At 42.8% G+C, this 21,680-nt stretch overlaps 1 protein-coding gene across 16 annotated transcripts in view; it reads right to left on the bottom strand.

Moving 5' to 3' along the window:
* plekha6 (pleckstrin homology domain containing, family A member 6) overlaps nucleotides 1-21,680 on the bottom strand; it is a 338,544-nt gene that overhangs the window by 278,837 nt on the left and 38,027 nt on the right. The window contains exon 1 of one of the 16 annotated variants that reach the window (XM_073030677.1): nucleotides 68-285. The exons of the other annotated variants lie outside the window; for them this stretch is intronic. The gene's annotated coding sequence lies outside the window, so the exon portion shown is untranslated. Of the gene's footprint in view, nucleotides 1-67; nucleotides 286-21,680 lie in introns of those variants that run through there. 16 annotated transcript variants of the gene reach the window in all.

The raw sequence follows: 21,680 nt of genomic DNA, 5'->3' as shown, positions 1-21,680 counted from the left end.
ACAAATAAACAAATCCAGCCGGGAAGACCTTTGTTAAAAGGCTCCTTCAGTGAGCGCTAAGACTTACCGGGCACCTGCTCGTGGACACTTTGGTGGTTTGCTTCAGGAGGGCTTTTAACTCCCTCCTGCATCCTTCTTCCCTGACAACACGGGAAAGCCCACCATACCCCCTCCAGTGATGCTCTGTCGCTTCCCAGGAAACGGTGCTCCCACCCCGCGGGAAGGGCTGGTAGGTGGATGCTGCAGAAGCAGCATTGCACAGGGCACACTCTCTGAGCATGCTCAGTGGCTGTGGAATCCCAAGGTATTCCGGGAGGGGTGGAGGGGTTGTCACATGATCTACTATAAACCAGGATTATTACCGCAAAAAGCCTCGGCTGCTGTGCTCTCGACTCCCTTTCCAGCTGACGGTCGGGAAGAATTAGCACTCCAGCTTCAGGTCTGCTTATCTATCAAAGCATACAGTGAAATAGGTTACTTGTGTTAACAGCCAACACAAGCTCAGAGTGGGCTGGGGGCAGCTCGCAAGCGTGGCCATGCATTCTGAGCCGGCATAGCATATGCCCAATGCTCGATAGTACAACACAGAATACAACAAGTAATAAAACAAAAATACAAAAGATTCTGCAGAAGCTGGAAATCCAGAGTAACATGCACAAAATGCCAGAGGGTCAGACAGCAGAGTCAACTTTTCAGGCTGAGACCGTTCATCGAGACTCACCGAGAACTACTGAGCTCCTCCAGCATTTTGTGTGTGTTAACAACAAAAACCTCCCGGAGGACCACAACCTTGTTATGGTTTGGAGGCTTGTGTGCCTCAATGACCCAGAGAGCTATGCTGGCTGGAGTCAGGGCTTTGGCTCTTGGTAGGGTCACCCATGCCAAGCAGGTCAAAGGCTGGAGGCCAGACTAAGAGTGGTCCACCAATCCTCCAGGTTCAGGGGTTCAGCACAGGGCTAGCAGCCCTGACTGGCCAAAGAAAACTGTTACGGAAACAGCAATGAAGAACCCTTCTATAACTGAGTGGCCAAGGACAGGCAGACCTTCATTGCTGCCCTAAATGCCAGCAGCATAACAGGCACTAAGTAACAACAAAACAAGCCCTGTTCCACCCTGCCACCCACACACACAGACAGTCCTCCAATTCCAGGACCGGCCACACTGTGAAGAATCCGTGAAGTTTATGGCTGCGCCAAAGGCAGAGGACTGATTTCCTATTTGCTCATCCAATAGGAATGTTGGAAAAGATATTAAACAAAAGTTGGTCAAGAAAGGTTTTTATTCTGTAAGATAATGATGCTTCCCCCTTACATCTGGGAGAAGACGTATTTTCTAATGCAACGCCAGTGCCTCTGGAATATGCTGGGTTTCTTCGAAGGCTGGCATGACTAACTTCTGAGCCAGGACGCCATGCGTTCAAAGAGTTGGCAGTGTGAATTTGCCCTGGTAAACTTGGGCAGCTTCCATGCCATTGTTGACGGGCACCACACAGTTTTGTGACTCTCTGTTCTATTGTGCGTCCCAAAGCTGGACAACATTCCTTCCACTGAATGATATCAGATAGGCAGGTCGTTCCATGTTACCGGGTATATTTAAAGCAGAGGTCAATAGCACTTCGGCTAGTAAGGGGTCAAAGGTTGCGGGAATAGGGCAGGGGAATGGGGTTGAGAGGAAAACTAAGTCAGCCAAGATTAAACGGGTTGCAGTCTCAATGGGCCGATAGGCCTAAGTTTGCTCCTTTATGGTCTTATGGTCTTACATGGGAACTTGAAAGCCTGGACAACAAGAATCAAGAATAGCTTCTTCCTCCTCTGCTATCTGATCTCTGAGCTAATAGCTTCTTTCACATCCCCTTCCCACATTCTCAAGCCCTGAGTTCTAATTCTTTCAGCTATTCTTTTTGGCTCTACCTCAGATTGCACAGCAATCTTTTCACCCTTCCATTGTTTCCACTAGGCACTGTCTTTATTACTGTTTTTGTTACTGCCATCGATATTTTCTGTGAGATTTACGTGAGCAGGGAACTTCATTGCACCCTGGTGTATATAACAATAAACTATCTGATTCAGATCGAGCAGCATCCTTCACAAGAAAATCAAAGTAATGTTTCGGGTCGATGTTAGAACTGGGAAAAATAAAAAACAAAGTAAGTTTCAAGTTGCACATTAAAAAAACTGAAGGAAGTGCTGTGATAGGACGAAGAACAGGAGATGGCATGGTAGAGTAGGAAAAGTGAAGGCAATGCTGTGATAAGATGAGGAACAGGAGATGGCATGATAGAGTAGCGGTCAGCATAATGCGATTGCAGCGCCAGCAACCCGGGTTCAATTCCCTCCACTCTCTGTCGGAGTTTGCACTGTGTGTGTTTCTCCCAAGTGCTCCCGTTTCCTCCCACTTTCCAAAAACTTAAGGGTTAGTAGGTTAATTGGTCAGGTAGCTATAAATGGGCAGAGTGGGCTCATGAACCAGGAGAGCCTGCTACCGTGCTGTATCTCTTAATAAATTAACAAATACACAAATAAATAAATAAATAGGGGGGAGTGAATGATGCAGATGTTGGTGGTGATGACTGAGAGGTGAAAGGTGGTGAAGGGAAAACCAGATGAGAAGACAAGGAGATTAACTTTTAAGGTGCAGACCAAACCCAGCTAATGAACAGGTTCCGTAGAGATCTATAAATTGATTTGGCCAAGTCTGCGATTTCTTGTACAATAAGCCAGAATCTTGACCTCTCCGTATACCTTTTCCTGGCTTTGTATCTTATTGTCTGCCTGTACTGGCCCTTCTCTGTCATGGTAACATTTCATTTCAGAGTCTGTTATTGCTTTTCCCTTGCACAACTCCAATGTACTGATGTAATGAAATGATCTGTATGGATGGCAGGCAAAACCATATTGTTCAGTGTACCTGTCCTACATGTGACAATAATCAACCAATTACTATAAGCAATTAAAAAAAAACACTCAGTATGGTAACCACACCTCCACGGCATTGTAATGAGGGACATGAAAGGCACATAAAAGTCATAAGAAAGAACAATTACCATAAGTGGAGAGACAGGATACTGATTCTGCCATTTAAAAACACATATTATTTGTATGTACTTTTGAAATTAATGGTTTGTTTAGAGCAGGGGTTCTTAAACATTTTTATGCCAAGCACCCCTACCATTAACTGAGGGGTCTGTGGACCTCGGTTCGGGAACCCCTGGTTTAGAGTCATAGAGCACTACAGCACAGAAACAGTCCCTTCAGCCCATCTAGTCCTTGCCAAACCACTAATATGCCTAGTCCCATCAACCCGCACCCATACCATAGCCCACCATACCCCTCCCATTCATGCACCTCAGTATTTCCCAACCTTTTTCAGCCTAAAGCACTTTCATACTTACCACACCCCTCTTAGGCACAATATACTTTCCAGCATCCCCATTGTGTAAAACTATGTCTACCAAATGCTTGCGTGAGAAAAATGATGCTGCTTTAAATTTTCATTTGTCTTCAAACCTAGCTTTCACCGTACCTGTGTGCCGTACAGCAGCTTCGATATCACTGTGATCCTTGAGCTTGATGATGTTTAGCAAGAGTTGAAATATCTGGTTCAAGTTGTGACAGCAAAAGCTTCAAGTCCCCACACATAAGACCAAGCAGTTTCTGTTTTTTGTGAGTATCTGGTTCACTGCATTGAAGCCTCTTTCAACAAGGTAGAAGGGTAGAAATGCAATGAAGAGCTGATTGGCTCTTCTCCAAACACCAGGAAACTTCATATGCCAATGTAGCTAGCTGCGTACCACAAAAGCTAACATTTTTGAAAAGCATTTTAGCTTCTTCATCATTCTGAATTTTGATCATTCCTTCTTGCAAGCTCTCTTCCTGTACTTCCACCTTGCAAAGAAATGGGGTAATTACCCATTCTGGAATTTCCAGATCATTCAAATCCATGAATCAAATCTGAAAATCCTTCTTCAGTGACTACAGGTGTAAGAAGAACTCTTGCAAATCACCATCTATGAAAGATAATGTCATACTTTCCATGCAGGGAAACTGTGAAAATGTTCTCCCAATACTAATATATTTCCAATTTTCTCATAAAAATGGACACTGCACTATTTGCCTGGAATAAATTGAAATTCTCACCCTGCAGTTTCATATATAGAATGTTCATTTTGTCATACAGTCCACGAGGTAGGCCACATCTCCACGTAGAAGTTCTATCTTGTTTCACAAGCTCTTGTCGACTTTGAGCAAAAAATTCAACCACAACGTCAAAAAGATCAAAGAAGCATTTTAAGCAGCAGCGTTTTGACAGCCAACGCACTTCAGTGTGAAGAAGCAAGCATTCAAACTCCTCATCATCATCTTGGCATAACTGGTGAAATATTCTGCAATTTAATGGATAACCTTTAATTTTGGTGATAGCAGCTATTACAAGAGTCGTGCTTAAAAAAGGTCGCTGGCTGAGGTTTTTGGCTGTGAGATGTTGACGATGAATTACACGATGGATTGCAAACAGACTTGAAATTTCTTTTTTCATAAATGCCACTAAATCAGCATGGTGATCTGTCATATATGGTACTCCATATGCTGCACAAGAAATCATGTCCCTGATCAAAATACTTTTATTCTCAATCTATATTTTGAGCTTATCATAGATTGATTCTCCGTTGATATTTGTTTTTAAACTTTTTACAAAAGAGAATCTCTTCATAAACTTTTCTATTTTTTATAAACTGTACATATGCCATTAGCAATGCTTCATCATTTCGCACAGTTGACTCATCCAGTTACATCCCAAATTCTGTTTTTTGTAGCTCTGGGAATAGTTGATACTCAGTGTCTTCACTCATGTTGTCAATACGATGAGCATGGAAGTTATTAATCAGAGGAATTGATTTTAAAATACTGGAATCCACTTTGAGAACAGTTGTGAGCACTTTTGATACAGCAGGCATTATTAATCTTTCAACAATTGCATGAGATTTTCCACACTTTGCTATCATTTTGGAAATGCTATAAGAAGCAATTGGACCACTATCAAGGTAATTTTTAGCTTTCTTGGCAAATGATGAGTGTGCAATGCTTTTCAAATGCTTATTTCATCTTCTGGAACTGAGTAATGCCATAAGTAGCCTTTTCAGGTTGTCTTTTATGGAAATGCTCCTGCAATCTTAATGGTTTCATGGCTTCATTACACACTACAGTATTACAAATAAGACACATGGGGGGGGGGGGGGTTGTTAATCTGATGGGAACAGAATAAAACCATACTCCAGGTATGTAACATTATATTGAAGCACTTTCTGCAGTTTCTGTTTCTTAGCAGGATTAGAATTCAAGGCTTCACTGCCTTCAGACTCACAGAGAACACGCCGTACGTATTTATCCATCATTAATGGGGCTAAATTAAAATTAAAAATTAACACAAACTTGGAATGCCTATCAGATGTTGACGACGGCAGCGAGTTGACACATATGGAATGACTGTAGCAGCACGCGAAGGAAAGGCGAGGTGGAGATGAAGCCGATCACAACAGCGAAAATTACGTTGACAAGGATTCAGACTGGAATCTAGTCAGGATAGAGCTGGCATTCGGCAATCTACCTTTATACTATTCCAGTTTGACTGATCACTTAAAATCTCATAATTTATAGTACCATAGCTAAAGTGCCACTTACTGCAGTCCCCCCAAGAATTTTGAACGCCCCCTGATAACTTCTATTTTCTCAATACCTCCATAATCACCCCCATTGGCAATCACTGATGTATCTATCCAAATTTCTCTTAATTGCTGAAATTAAACCCACATCCATCACTTTCCCTGGCAGCTTTTTCCACACTCACACCACCCTCTGAGTGAAGAAGTCCCCCTCCCCCATGCTCTCCTTAAACAGTTCACTTTTACCCTTAACCTATGACTTCTAGTTCCAGTCTCACCCAAGCTCTGGCTGTATGTGGGATGTCTGTAAATCAGGTGTTCATAACCTGGCTAGGCAAAATAATTTCCTTAACCTACGCTCATCTGTATACAATTATTTTGTACTAATTAGAGGGTCTCTTCTTGGGTTCAGTTTAAGGCTTTGCAAACTTTTCTTGTGATAGAAGCCAGTGCAGTGGCTGAACGAGGATGTTCGCTCACCCTTTCTTCCTCAAACCACCCTGTTACAGACCTCTGCCAACAAGGATACTTCTAGGGGGTTCCTAACCAATCTGCTGTAAATAATGAGGGGTGTATAACACCTTAAGGCAGATTAACTCACTATAGACTATGGTTATGATCTTTCGAGTTCACCTACTCTTGTCCCCAATACCACCCAGCTGCCCCGCTGAGCCAGAGCAAGAGTATTTCCTTCAAGCTGGGACATAGGCACAGCTACTGCTTGGGTGGCTTTAATTAACTCTTCATACATTTTAAAAACAGACCAATGGTGCAAGCATCCGACAGTTTCAGACGTGGCCTCAGGCAGTGAACCTCCCTTATCTCGTCCTCAGGCTGCATTAGATTAAATAATTAGGCTTGCATTTGGACACAGTCAGGGAGCTGCGCCTAAAATTTTCCACTGAGACATATTTGCAATAATCACAGACGTGCAATCTCCCACAAACTGCTAATTTTAGCATTATTTAAAAAAATAGCCTCTTTCTTTAGGACTGTAACACCGTCACTAATGCACTAATACACAAAATGTGAACTTCAAAAGAGGCAGAGGTTTATCCGTATGACGCAATATATAATCGATGTATGTTGAGTCTTTGAGCTCTCTCCACAGACAGCATTGTTTCAAAACAGCCTTGCAACATGACTCCCCTGACAGAAAGAATCACATTATATCAGCATAAAGAAATGCACAGGATAAACTGTAAATTTACACAGATACACTGCTTCTTCTGCACTTTAGTAGAAAGTATTTTCAAACATATTCTTTTTGATCAAAGTAACAAATCAATTTGCAGGCTTCAGATAATTATAACTGGATTTTTACTGAATAATCAACTATTTTAAATCAAGTCTCCGTTCTGGCTTTGACTTATTATCATCACACGTACCAAAATACAGTGAAAACCTCTTGTTGCATTCCATCCAGACAGATCATTCCACTTACAAGTACATCGAGATAGTAAAAAGAAAACAGAGTGTGGAATAAAGTGTTAACAGTTACAGAGAAAGTGCAGTGCAGGGAAATAAGCTTCAGGCATCTTCCTGATCTCTTTATGAGTTTTCTTAACCTCCCTCGGAGGCCGCTTTGCACTGTTTGACTCTGATTTGAACTCAGACTCAATTCTGCTTCTTCATCTTACTGCTACACTCCCTCAACTCTACACTGAATCCAATTTCTGCAGACTGCCACGTCGAGCTACTCCCCATCGAGACTGGCTTCATCTCCAGCAGACATCTTGTGACCGACAAGAACACCAGATTTTGTCACCGCTTCCAACCAAATGTTGTTTAGTTCTGCAAACCTCCACTGTGGTTTCTATCTTCATTTGGGTGACCTGGACTTACCAGGGAGATGAGGAACACAAACTTACTTTATCCTTCAAACACTGTTCCCTCTTATTAGTGCGAGAGCAATGCTTGATCTACAAGAACATTAGATTTTGTCACTACTTTCCACCAAAGGCATTTTAAGGTTCTGGAAACCTTTACTGTGCTTTCTATCTCCACTTGTGTGGCCTTGACTTGCCAGGGGAGACTAGGAACACAAACTCACTACATCCTTGAAACCCTGTTAGTATGAGAAGAACTTTTTTGAGTCAAATAGAACATAAGATTTGAAATGAAGAAGCCACTGACCTGAAATGTTAATTGTTTATCTTTCCACGGAGGTTACCCAATCTTCAGTTGTTTCAAGCATTTTCAGGTTTCCAGCACTAGTTTTGACGTTCAATGTTTTTGAGTAAACTGCTTCTGTGAACTTCAGAGACAGAGCATTGAACCCATGACCTCTGTAGTATCCAGGACATCTTCAAGGAGCAGTGCCTTAGAAAGGCGGCATCCATCATTAAGGACCCCCACCACCCAGGACGTGCCCTCTTCTCCTTCTTACTGCCAGGAAGGAGGTAGAGGAGCCTGAGAGCACACGCTCAGCAACTCAGGAACAGCTTCTTCCCCTCAGCCACACAATTTCTATATGAGCTATGAATCCATCAACACTATCTCACTACTTTTTATTTCTGTTTTTGCACTATTTGGATATTTAATATACATATATACTTCCAGGTTTTTCTCTATATTTATCATGCATTGTACTGCTGCTGCTAATTTAACAATCATTTATGCCAATGATATTAACCCTGATTCTGATTTTGAAGCTCTACTGCATGCTCAACTTCTTTTCAAGTGTTCTACAAACATTGTTTCAGAGATATTCTATACTTAAGCATATTGACCAAGTGATGATTCACTGTGTTGAATCTCCTTCCATCTCTTGCTTCCTGAGAACGTTGTTAACCTCTGTGACTTCTCAACTGCTCTGCTTGAAGCATAATACGAAGTGGGAGTGGGGGGGGGGGGTAGACATTTTATACCATTCTATTTCAAAATGTTTTTCAGCAGAGCAGATCAAATCTATGGACAATCTTTCAAAACAAGTTCCTTAGATAGGGTGATGAACTCTAGACCACCACACATCTTTGCAGTGGGTCTAGCAGTTGAATCTGCTTTAAGTGCCTATTGATCAGTTGCAGGAAATGTCATTCTCTTTTTCATAGAAGTACTCCCTGGAAAGGCCGAGTTGGTCAGGTCCTTGACTACAAATGGTTTATCGGTGACTTGTTCTGACAATAATATTGACAAGTATTGCTTTTACTTACTAATAATCCAATATCCCTGTCCAAGCGAGGCCTGCAGACAAAGCCTCTTGCAACTACATAAACAATTCCAAATGCTCTAGGTTTGGATAATTCCTCATGAATGCGAGATGTGTGAAAATGGTAGTTCTCTCTTTTTCAACATTCACCGCGTGGTTTATGCCTGACCTGCTGAGATTTCCCATCATGTTCAGATTTACGTTATCTAAAGTTTATTTGATTTTTACAACTGAGGCCATTCAGCCCACCACAACAATGTCTGGTGTATGCAAAGCCCCAACTACTGTTTCCATTGATCCCTGCAACTTCTCACTTACATTTTGAGTTCTCTTCTTACTGTTAATCTAAATACTAGCCCTTTAACTAAAATTGCTATACAATCAGTCACTCTGAGATTGACAGGCTATTTCGAGTTCATGTTCAAGTTTATTGTCATTGAACCATATACCAAAATGAAATATTGTTCCTCTGGGGCCAAGGTGAAAAGACAGCACATATGGTCATGTACAGCTCATAGTTATGAACCAGAACACACACTTTCAAAATAAAGTTAGCACAAGTCCCTGAAAGGCATGGCCTGAAGATGAGCAGGTTGACAGGAACTGTGTGTGTGTGTGTGTGTGTGTGTGTGTGTGTGTGTGTGTGTGTGTGTGTGTGTGTGTGTGTGTGTGTGTGTGTGTGTGTGTGTGTGTGTGTGTGTGTGTGTGTGTGTGTGTGTGTGTGTGTGTGTGTGTGTGTGTGTGTGTGTGTATGCGCGCGCCCTTAAATCTTGATGGCGTTGTCAGGGTGCCGTCATTTCAAGCTTTTTGCACCGATCTTTTTGGTGATTGCTCATCATACGGCGTGTCTTGGGCATCTGAAACCTGGCAGAGCCCATCCCTCTCCAGGATTTTGTTTTACGAGGTCGAGTTGCTAGCTCGTCACTCATCCCAGACACGGATGGAGAGCTTTACTGCTACTAAAACTGGCAGTCGTATAAATATGTGAAACAGCAGCAATAATAGATGAAAAGTGACCAGTGCAGGATGAGAGTGTGTCTGTGGGTTGGGGAGTGGTTTGAGGGAGGGAGGAGGGCGGTAGGGCACTCAGATAAGGAGGATAATCTGTAATAATGTCTGCTGTCAATTTCACCTCCGACTGTGCTCCCTATGATTGTAACTGCAGCAATTCACATCTCGAATGGTAACCCACAGGACTGGCTGAAGAACAAATGCTGAGCATCAAATGTTTAAATTTGATCAAATATAATAACACGCTTCAGGCACTGTTTAGTGAAAAATAGAGTGAAAATTCCTCAAGTATTATAAAATGATTTCAGAAGTGTTTCCACAATGTGTGCTTTGTGGTAACGTGCTGTCAAATAAAACCCTTAAATACAAACAAGACGCATTTGGCCGCGATGCACTCAAAGTAGGAAGGAAAACCTCATGTTCTTCAAGAACTAACAAACAATACTTTCACAGTGCAAAAGTTCAAAAGAGAGTTCAGACCTACTGCTCAATGTGTGGTGCAATACAAAAACAAAATTTGGACCTACAGTATCTGCTTGAATCAAAAGCAAGCTAGAATTATGAATGTTTCACATTTCTATCTATCAAGCCAAGAAAGTTTGGTTTACTTCACACTTTAATGATTAAATAAACTTAATCAAGACTCCAAGATAATGCAGCAGGCTTGAAACTATCCCACCAAGTTAGCCTATGCGCAGCAAAGGAGAATAAACCTCACACAATATTGTTGAAGGGCCTTGCATAAAAGATATCTGTAAAATGCTTCAAGGTAAAGAAGCTTCGAAAAAGTGAATTCTATTCCCCTACAAATAATACAGCTGAAAATAGTTTCTCGTGGTATTTCAGAAAGCTTTCTTGGAGAAAATGCAGTGGTACAAAGGAATTGCCATTCAGACCGATGAGGCAACAGCTGAACCAGGACCACTTTGGTTTTTATTATTTGTTAGGTTTGTGGACAATGGGGAAATTCAAGAGGAATTTCTTCTCTGTGATGAGTTTGCCAAGCAAAGACCAGTGGGTTCAAAGTTAAAGGAATTGCGTTTGGAATGCATACAGATGATGCAAAGAGCATAAACGTTTGCAAGTGAGGCTCCTGGCTATAATCTCAAGAATCAACTTTATTCACTATATACTGTACGTACACTTAGGGTGTCAAAATGGTGGTTGTGATGCGTCTAGTGTGGTAGTGTAGTGGGTAGTGCTTGTCGCTCTCACTTTCAGCTTCCACTGCTGGCTAGCAGTCTTGTGAACAGGAGAGCTGAATGAGTAAGTCTCTCCCTATGAGTACATGGCCTCTCCAAACAGTAAGCCTCATGCAGTGACTCCTTGCTGGCAACACAAAGTGATGCACCATCAATAACTCACTCTGAGACGTAAGAAGCGAGATATCGGCTTTTATTGACTGGAAGAATGAACAACACTACATCCTGGAGAATGAGGCCGGGCTCAGGCCTCAATCGCCTTTATACAGGGGTCTGTGGGAGGAGCCACAGGAGCAGTCCAGACAGGTATATGTAGTTCACCACACACAGAAACTGAACTCCCCTCAGACTCGGGCTGAACTACAGAGGACGGGGAGGAGGTCTGGCCCCTGCATACGTAGCACGCAGGCCCACCAATGTGTGGACACGCCCTGGTGATCGTGAACCAGTTCCCCAGCTACGGGTAAATAGCCCCCACAGCCTTGTGGGCAGCCTCGGGAGAGACAAAGACTACGGGAGTAAACCCAGACAGTAAGTCCGGAGTGTAGCCCCTGAGGCGGTTGGACATCATTGAACTTCCTTCTGGAGGCTTCTACAGCCAAGCTGGTGTCAAATGTACTGCTTCATAAGTTTTCCTTTGGACTACGCTGACAAGGGCAAGAGGGGGATCTTGACAACTGGCCTTCTCGGGATCTCCATACCTTCCACCCAGGCGTGTGATGATGATCATCATCACCCATTGTCCTTTGAGACAGTCGGATGCCAACCACATGTATTAGGAATATGCTGTGGTGTGATGGTGGAAGATCTTCAACAAAAAAACAACATTGTACAATTATGAAGAATAAAGAATTACATAGAGTATAGATATGGAATAAAATGTGCATAAATACATAATATCAGCATGTATTTACAATGTAAATAGCATTATAAAAAAGTGATTGAAGTACTGGTTGGTAGGTTAATTAGTCATTGTAAATTGTCCCGTGATTAGGCTAGGGTTAAATCGGGGGATTGCTGGGCTGCACAGCTCGAAAGGTTGCAAGGTCCAACTCCATGCTGTATCTCAGTAAATAAATAAACAGGACAGTGCAGTGACTGAGGTAATAGATGGGGGGCAGGTGGAGGTAAACTAGTACTGAATGTAAAACTAGCACTGAATTTTGCACAAGGAACTTGAATCCAAATCATTGCAGTTTAAACCCGGGTGAGGCATCAGATTAAATGAGTGAACTTGGTAAGGAGGCATCGAATGCAAGCGGTCTGCTCAGGACTCTCTAAAGAGATGGCAGCTACCCATGAGCAGGTCCAGTTCCAGACCAAGCTGTGGGGAAGGGTGCTGAAGGCCTGTGAGAACAGAGGCAGGTGCCAGCATTTCTACAGGATGGCAAGTCTGAACTCTCAGGCCTCTTTCCTGATACCAGTTAGTTGTCATGGTTCATTTGTTTGTTGGACATTTTCAGAAAGTTGTACGAGTTGGACTTGGGCCGTCATGGGAGGGAGTCCAAGATTCTTCCTCTCTTTCACATCTTTTCAAAGTACATCTGAAATTCTGGCATTCTAGACTGCCATTGGACCTTGTCACGAGCCCTGTACTTCCTGCCTTTCTTGAAGGGAATGGAATTTTTTTTTAAATTTTATTTAAATTTTTATTTAGAGGTAACAGCAGAGCCTTCCACGGCAACAAGCCCGCTTGGCCAATTATACCCATATGTCCAAATAACCTACTAACCAGTACATCTTTGGAATGTGGAGCACCCGGTGGGAACTCACGCGGTCAAAGGGAGAACGTACATACTCCCTACAGACAGTGGCGGAACTGAACCTGGGTTGCTAGCGCAGTAATGGTGTTTTCGCTAATCCCTTCGCTACCGTGCTGCTTGTTCCTGCAGATGTCAAGTTTCACATACTGCACATCTTGGCCAGCAGTTGGAGAACTTCAAGGATAACTTCAGCGTCTCCAGGCAAGCATCAGCTTGGGAATTTCATAATTCACTACGGCAACGAAGGAGGCCATTTGGTCCTTCGGGTCTAATTTGGCTCACAGGGTAGCCTCATTCTGCCGTGAACCAGCTTTCCTGTGAATTTACCCACCAACGTGAGGACCAATTAACCCACCAGTCCACACGTGCTTGGGATGTGGAAAAAAAACCAAGAGAGGTGCAGGAAACACACTCAAACATGCAAACTCCACATGGACAGCACCCAAGGGCAGGTTTGAAGTCAATATTGGAGCTGTCTGACAGTAATGCCCGGTCCTGATGAAGGGTCTCGGCCAAACTGGCAGTTCTTTATTCCTTTCCATAGATGCTGCCTCACCTGCTGGGTTCCTCCAGCATTTTGTGTACATTACTCTTGGATTTCTAGGGTCTATAGAATGTCTTGTACCCGATACTAATACTGTAACTATTATGTTTTGTAACTTCAAAACATTAAATTAATTCAAAGTCCAGGAATGCAGGTTTAACTTCATTGTTACTATAAGTGAGGTACGCACATATCATGTGGTAGCGTGATGATGTATACAACCAACCTATTTTTACATATAACCCGCAATTAATTATTTAAATTAATCTTTATTTAAATTATGCTTAATCAAACAATGTATATACAAGATTACGCAAATATTACTGAAATCTTAAACACACAACAGTAACTGTTTCTCAGTCACGGAGCCTCAGTAAAGTTCAGTGTTACTAACCTGGCTCCAAGACAAACCATTATAATCAGTTGATATTTTCACAATGGTTCTCACTCACTATAGTCTTGTCGGCAAAGAGTTTCAGTCGTTAATGATACTTTAATAGCCTGCTGTCCCAACCCTAAGACAGCGAACACAAAGGATGACAGTGGTAATTTGAAAATGACAAAAGAAAAGGAAGACTTCATGGTTTGGCAGTTTACTCAGTGATGGTCGGGTACAAATGCCACAAGCATTAACACCAGTGAACCGATAGGTAATCGTGTAAAGGTACTGGCTCACAATCTGTGCATTGTTACAGGAACTGATCGCGCAGCAGATATTTTGTCACTGAGTTCTGGAACTCAAGCGGGCGCAGACAGATTCCATTGATCCTCCACACACTCCCGGATGCTATTTCAAAGTCCAAAGTATATTTATTATCAAAGTACATACCGGTATATGTTACCAAATACTACCCTGAGATTTATTTTCTTGCAGCCATTCACCGTGGAAGAAAGAAATACAATGAAATCAATGAAAAACTACACACAAAGACTGACACAAGGAAATCTGCAGATGCTGGAAATTCAAGCAACGCACACAAAATGCCGGTGGAACGCAGCAGGCCAGGCAGCATCTATAGGAAGAAGCACTGTCGACGTTTCGGGCCGAGACCTTTCGTCAGGACACAAAGACTGACAGATGTGCAAAAGACAAACTGTGCAAATTCAAATAAATAAGTAAATAATATTGAGGACACATTTGTTGTTTGTCAGTCTCTCTGTGTAGTTTTTCATTACTTCTATGATATTTCTGCAAGAAATTGAATCTCAGGGTAGTATTTGGTGATATACATGTACAGTCCTTGAAAGTGAATCCACTTTGAATCAATAAAGCATTTCTTTTTAAAATTCAGGTTCGAGTCTCAGGTTTTGTGTTATTATCAGCTTGGCTTTTATCAGACCACATACAAAAACGATCTTACAAGGCATGATTTAAAAAGGGTGCAAAATTACAGGTGCAATTTGAGCCCTTTTTCATTTGAATTCCTCCAGCAGTTTATTCTTTCCTCTAGTCTTTAGTGTCTCTGTCTAAGATGGCAAAAGAGAGGAGCTTGAGGAAAGATTTTTCGTTTGGGGACACTTGTGGGCTTCCCCCAGCACGTTCATCGCTGATTTGCTTTGATGCAGACAGCGCATTTCACTGTATGCTCCGATGTTTCAAGTCAAGTCAAGTCCCGTTTTTCAGGACAATGGTGCTATAGGAAACAGTACAAAAGCTATACTGAACTACGTAAAAACAACACAGGGAAAAACTACACTGGGCTACAGCCCTACCCAAGACTGCATAAGGTGCACAAAACAGAGCAGGCATTACAATAAATAATGAACAAGACAATAGGCACAGTAGAGGACAGTAAGTTGGTGTCAGTCCAGGCTCTGGGTATTGAGGAGTCTGATGGCTTGGTGTGGGGGGGGGGGGGGGAAGAAACTGTTACATAGTTACTTAGTTTCAACGTACATGTGACAAATAAAGCTAATCTTTAAATCAGAATCAGGTTTAATAGATAGATAGATAGATAGATAGATAGATAGATAGATAGATAGATAGATACTTTATTCATCCCCATGGGGAAATTCAACTTTTTTCCAATGTCCCATACACTTGTTGTAGCAAAACTAATTACATACAATACTTAACTCAGTAAAAAATATGATATGCATCTAAATCACTATCTCAAAACGCATTAATAATAGCTTTTAAAAAGTTCTTAAGTCCTGGCGGTAGAATTGTAAAGCCTAATGGCATTGGGGAGTATTGACCTCTTCATCCTGTCTGAGGAGCATTGCATCGATAGTAACCTGTCGCTGAAACTGCTTCTCTGTCTCTGGATGGTGCTATGTAGAGGATGTTCAGAGTTATCCATAATTGACCGTAGCCTACTCAGCGCCCTTCGCTCAGCTACCGATGTTAAACTCTCCAGTACTTTGCCCACGACAGAGCCCGCCTTCCTTACCAGCTTATTAAGACGTGAGGCGTCCCTCTTCTTAATGCTTCCTCCCCAACACGCCACCACAAAGAAGAGGGCGCTCTCCACAACTGACCTATAGAACATCTTCAGCATCTCATTACAGACATTGAATGACGCCAACCTTCTTAGGAAGTACAGTCGACTCTCTGCCTTCCTGCACAAGGCATCTGTGTTGGCAGTCCAGTCTAGCTTCTCGTCTAACTGTACTCCCAGATACTTGTAGGTCTTAACCTGCTCCACACATTCTCCATTAATGATCACTGGCTCCATATGAGGCCTAGATCTCCTAAAGTCCACCACCATCTCCTTGGTCTTGGTGATATTGAGACGCAGGTAGTTTGAGTTGCACCATATCACAAAGTCCTGTATCAGTTTCCTATACTCCTCCTCCTGTCCATTCCTGACACACCCCACTATGGCCGTGTAATAGAACTGGCAAAGAGTATGTCATGAAATCGGCTCTTTTACAGTGGCATTACAGTGCAACACACAAAATATACTATAAATTACAATAAGAAATTCATGTTAAAAATTAAATTAAATAAGTAATGAAGAAAGAGAGCAAAAATAAGTGACTTAGTGTTCATGGGTTGGTTCGTTGTTCAGAAATCTGATGGTGGACAATAATCCATCGTAACCAAAGTTACAGCCAGATAGAACTGCATTTTGCTGGCACTCATCCTGAAAATCCAGAGATCAGCATCTTGCTTATGGTATCGAGTTGTCACTTCCATGGATCTCAGCATGGCTTAGTTTTTATTTTTATGTATTTTATTTTATTGAGATACAGTGCAGAGTAGGCCTGTCAATCCCCCATTTAATCCAAGCCTAGTCACGGGACAATTTACAATGACTAATTATCCTCCCAACCACGGCATCTTTGGACTGGAGGTGGAAGCTGGAGCACGCCGAGGAAACCCACCCGGACACGGGGAGAACGTAGAAACTCCTTACAGACTGTGGCAGGAACTGAACCTGGGTCGCCTGTACTGCAAAGCATTACACTTAACACCGTGCCACTGAGACGCCCCTTTAGCATTGTCGGTCAAAGGGAACGGGTCTTGAACCAATGACTGTTGGCTTCAGACACTTGAGCCTGGTTCTCCAGTACAGCACTCTTGGGTGAAAACCAAGTCTCCAGGCCATTATCTCCTCTGTGGCCAAGTCAATATTTTGATAATGGTCCCTCCAACATTGCAAAGATGCCCAAGCTGCCCGGTTAACTGGCCACTAGATATTGCCCTTAGTTTGGAGGTGAGTGCTAGAACCTGGGGAGAGTTGCCAAGTCATCGTGCTCAAGAGCACAGAAACAGGCCCTTCAGCCAATCTAGTCCATGCTGGCCTGGACCTCTCTCATCTATCCAAACTTCTCTTAAATGTTACAATTGAAACATGTATCTCCCACTTCTGCTGACAGCTCACTCCACCCTTACACCACCCTCTGAGGGAAGAAGTTCCGCCCCCCCACCAGGTTCCTCTGAAACATTTCAGCTCTCACCCATAACCTCTACTTCTAGTCTCACCAAACCTCAGTGACAAAAGCCTGCTTGCATTTACCCTATCAATACCCCTCATCATTTTGTCTACCTCTGTAGTTTCTCCCCTCATTCTCCTGTGCTCCAGGAAATAAAGTCCTGACCTACTCAACCTTTTCCTAGAACCCAGGTCCTCAAGTCCCAGCAATATCTTTGTAACCTTTCGCTGTACTCTTTCATGTTGTTATTTTCCTGAAGGTAGGTGACCAGAAATACACACAATACTCCAAAACCAGCCTCAGCAACATCTTATACAACTTCAACATAACATCGCAATCTCCTGTACTCAGTACTCTGATTTATAAAAGCCAATGTGCCAAAAACTTTCTTTATAACCCTATCTACCTATGATTCCTCTTTCCAGGATTCATGTGTCTGTATTTTCCAGATCTTTGTCCTAGAGTATATCTCAGTGCATTACCATTAAATGTGTACACCCCACCATGGTTTGTCCTTCCATCCCACATAGCCTTCCATTTTTCTTTCATCCCTGTGCCCAGGGTCACCCTTGGGCAAGGTGTAGCACCTGCTTAGCCCCCCACTACCGATCAGGATCACATGACTCTATGGGAGCAGGTGGCATGAGAAGCTGGTGCATATCATAATTACTGGTTATGTGACCACCGACACCAGGCAGACAATCTCTGAAGAGTTTTGATAATGGCTGGGGTCATCCGTCTTGTAAAGACACTGTCCAGAATAAGACAAAGGCAAACCACTTCTGTAGAAAAATTTGCCAAGAACAATCACGGTCATGGAAAGACCATGATTACCCGTATCTTGCAGCACAGCACGTAACAAACGAGCAAATGTATCGGCCTCCGCCACCAGCCTGGCAGAGCATTCCAAACCTCCGCCATCCTTTGTGTGGAAATTGACCAAACATCCCCTTACACTTTCCTCCCATCGCCATAAAATTATGCCGTCTCATGTTAGCCATTTCTGTCTTAGGTAAAAGGCTCTCTGTTTATGCTTTTTGTCTTGTACGGTCCATCAAATCACCTCTCATCCTCCTTCACTCCAAAGAGAAAATCCCTAGCTTGCTTGACCTTTCTTCATAAAAGATGCTCTCCAGTCCTGGTGGCTTCCTTTTAAATCTCCACTACACCCTCTCTAAAGCTTCCACGTCTTCGACCAGAACTGAGCAGAATTCTCCATCGTGTGGTCTAACCGGAGATTTATAGCGCCGTAGGTTTTGCAAGTGTAGGATTAGTTTAAAACTGGCGCTTGAGGGTTTCAGCGGACTCAGTGGGCTTGCTTCTTTGCTGCATCTCTCAATGACTCCATAACAAACATCCCAGAAAATGGCTCCCACCTCTACCCTTTTCCGTAACAGTTATAATTCCTGCAATCCAGTGATAATATACACAGGCTAACATTATCACAGGGCAACAGAATGCCTCCCTAGGGACCAGTCAGCAGCATGCTGGGTCTTTCCCTCTGGTCACAAAAGGGATTAGGAAGTGGGTGTAGGCAAGCTATTAAAATACTAATTAGTTTGAGATGGAGTGGAAAACTTGGCCCAGGGGATTGGGCCTGGATAACACCATCAGTGAACACAACCTCCACCTGGAAAATCCAGGGAGGAAATAAAAACCATACGAAAATGAATCACATAGACAATAAATCTATGAGATGGCTGGAGGCGCTTCAGTAACAGTATGCTTATCTCACTTTGAGAGTGAAGGTCATCATCAGTAGTTCTTATAATGGAACTGTTACCAGGGTTTCAGCGATAGTCAGATGATTAAATATCCTCAAAAGGAAGCTAATTAGTCACCAAAGTGTTTATTGAAGACTTGCGTCCAAAAGATGTGATAATTGCACACTGGTTGTTTGTCAGTTTTTGTTTGTGTGTAGTTTTTCAGCGATTCTACTGTATTTCTTTGTTCTACTGTGAATGCCTGCATGAAAATCAATCTCAGAGTGGGATATTGTGACATAAATGTACTATGATAATAAGTTTACTTTGAATTTTAATTGCAGCTATATAACACATCATAAGCCTCTGCCGTTTGACAGAATCAGTCAGATTTAATATCACTGGAATATACGTTGTGAAATTTGTTAACTTTGGTGCAGCAGTATGATGCAATACGTAATAGAGAAGAAACTGTGAATTACAGTAAGTATATATGTATATCAAATAGTTAAATTAAATAAGTAGTGCAAACATAGAAATAAAAAACTAGTGAGTTCATGGGTTTATTGTCCATTCAGAAACCAGATAGCAGAGGGGAAGAAGCTGTCCCTGATTCGCTGAGTGTGTGCCTTCAAGCTTCTGTAACACCTTCCTTAAGGTAGCAATGAGAAGAGGGCATGACCTGGGTGATGGGGGTTCTTAAAGATGGACACTGCCTTTTGAGGTGTCGCTCTTTGATGATGTCCTGGAGACTCTGGAGGCTCACGCCCATAATGTAGCCGACTAATTTTACAACTCAAGGCACAGAAAGACCCCTGGCTCAATCAGTTTGGTTGGCTCGGCGAGGAAGGACCAGAGCATCGGGTTCTTCTACAACTGAGGAGGGAGAGGGCGAGTTGGGTGAGGAAGCCCCTAAATTATTGCAGTAGTCTACCACCCCAGAGGGGCCACACTCCTACTGGGTTTAAGGAAGGTTATAGAACAGTACCGAAAGCATTAACTATGAATGCAAGAATAAAAAGCCACTGCAAGGTTTAGTCTTGTAAATAACCTTAAATGTAAGATCATTTAATGCCATTTCCAGTGCACAAGTGTAAAGGAGAATGAAATAATTGTCAATCTAGATCCAATGCAGCACAAAAAACACAATAATAAGGTAAAGAACACAATAATAAATTTAAAAAGCACAACACAGATAAATACATAACTTAGATACATAGATAGACTGTATTCACATAAAGTGATGCCAGGCACAGGAATGTCTGTACATAAGGTGACTGACAGGAAATGATAAAGTGGTGATGGTGGGGGGGGGGGGGCGTGGAGGGGTGGGCTAGTGGGTGGAGGTGTTGATCAGCCTTACTGCTTGGGGAAAGTAAATATTTTTGAGGCTGGTGGTCCTGGGCTCCTCCCTGGTGGAAGTAGGGCAAACAGTCCATGAGAAGGGGGTTAGGAACCTTCATAATTTTGCTGGCCTTTCTCTAGCACCTTTCTGCAGGGCAGGTTCTTGTGGGCTGGTAGGCTGAAGCCAGTCTTGCATTGGGCAGTTTCACCTACCCATTGTAGAGGCTTTCTACACGCCGCAGTGTAGCTGATAAAGATGGCACTGATAAGGAGGAACTCATTATGTGTAACTTCATTGGGAATTATCAAACATTCCCATTTAGGACAACTACAGCTGAAATCCATGGTCACAGCCACGGGTACTTCAGTAAGCAACATCGTCTTAAGATGTTTTAAAAAATCTATTAATACTCGATGGACCCCAGACTGCAGACACAGGTTCGCGAGCGCAGTTTACCTTTTTTAAAAAAAAGCAAGTAAGGAAAACGTGCTGCACTCCAAGTAAGACTGAACGCAGAGACTTATGACCCCCACCCCTGACCATCTTTCTGGTGCTTGTACAATCTCTGGAAAATAAAGTTGAAGACGTCAGAGTAAGATTACTATACCAGAGGGACATCAGAGACTGCTGTGTACTTTGCTTTATGGAAACGTGGCTATCCACTATCACTTCGGATGCAGCTCTGCAGCTTTTTGACTTCACTCTTCACAGTAAGGACAGGGCAGCTCAGTGTTTTAAAGGCAGTGGAGGTGGAGTAAGCTTTATAGCCAACTCATTGTGTTGCCCAGGCAACACAGTCCAGCTCAGCGGAACAACTAGTGGTCAAACGTCGTCCTTTTCATCCACCGAGGGAGTTTCTGCCATCATCCTGGTTGCGGTGTACATTCCACCTCAGGCCAATGTCAGGCGGGCACAGGAAGAGCTGGGCTTCATGATCAGCAGACACCCTGATGCCTTCCCTGTTAGTGTGGGGGATTTCAACCAGATCAGCTTGAAGAAGCCTCTGAACAACTATCACCAACATATCAACTGTGGAACCAGAAGAGTCAACACATTTGACCGCAGAATACCACCCTCAAAAACGCTTACTGTGCCATCCCACAGCCACTTTGGAAAGTCCAATCACCTGGCCGTACTGCAATTCCCGGCGTAAATGCAGAGACTAAAAACCAGCAGCACCAGTGGTGAAGACCACTGATTTCAGAGATCAAGGAAGGCAGAGGAGTGTTGTGAGACAGTGGACTGGACAATATTTAACAATTCATCTTCGAGTTTGAATGAATATGTTACAGCTGTCATCAAAACCTGTGTGGATGAGTGTACACCTTCAAGCATATACCAGACATACCCAAATTAAACGGTGTGGATGAATCAACGAGATTTGTCTGTGGCATTGAAGACCGGTGATCCAGAACTATTCAAG

This window comes from Hemitrygon akajei, chromosome 27 (genome assembly GCF_048418815.1).
Source record: "Hemitrygon akajei chromosome 27, sHemAka1.3, whole genome shotgun sequence".
Lineage (NCBI taxonomy): Eukaryota > Metazoa > Chordata > Chondrichthyes > Myliobatiformes > Dasyatidae > Hemitrygon > Hemitrygon akajei.
Note: the sequence above shows the minus strand (reverse complement) of the source record. Positions and strands in the feature narration are given on the sequence as shown.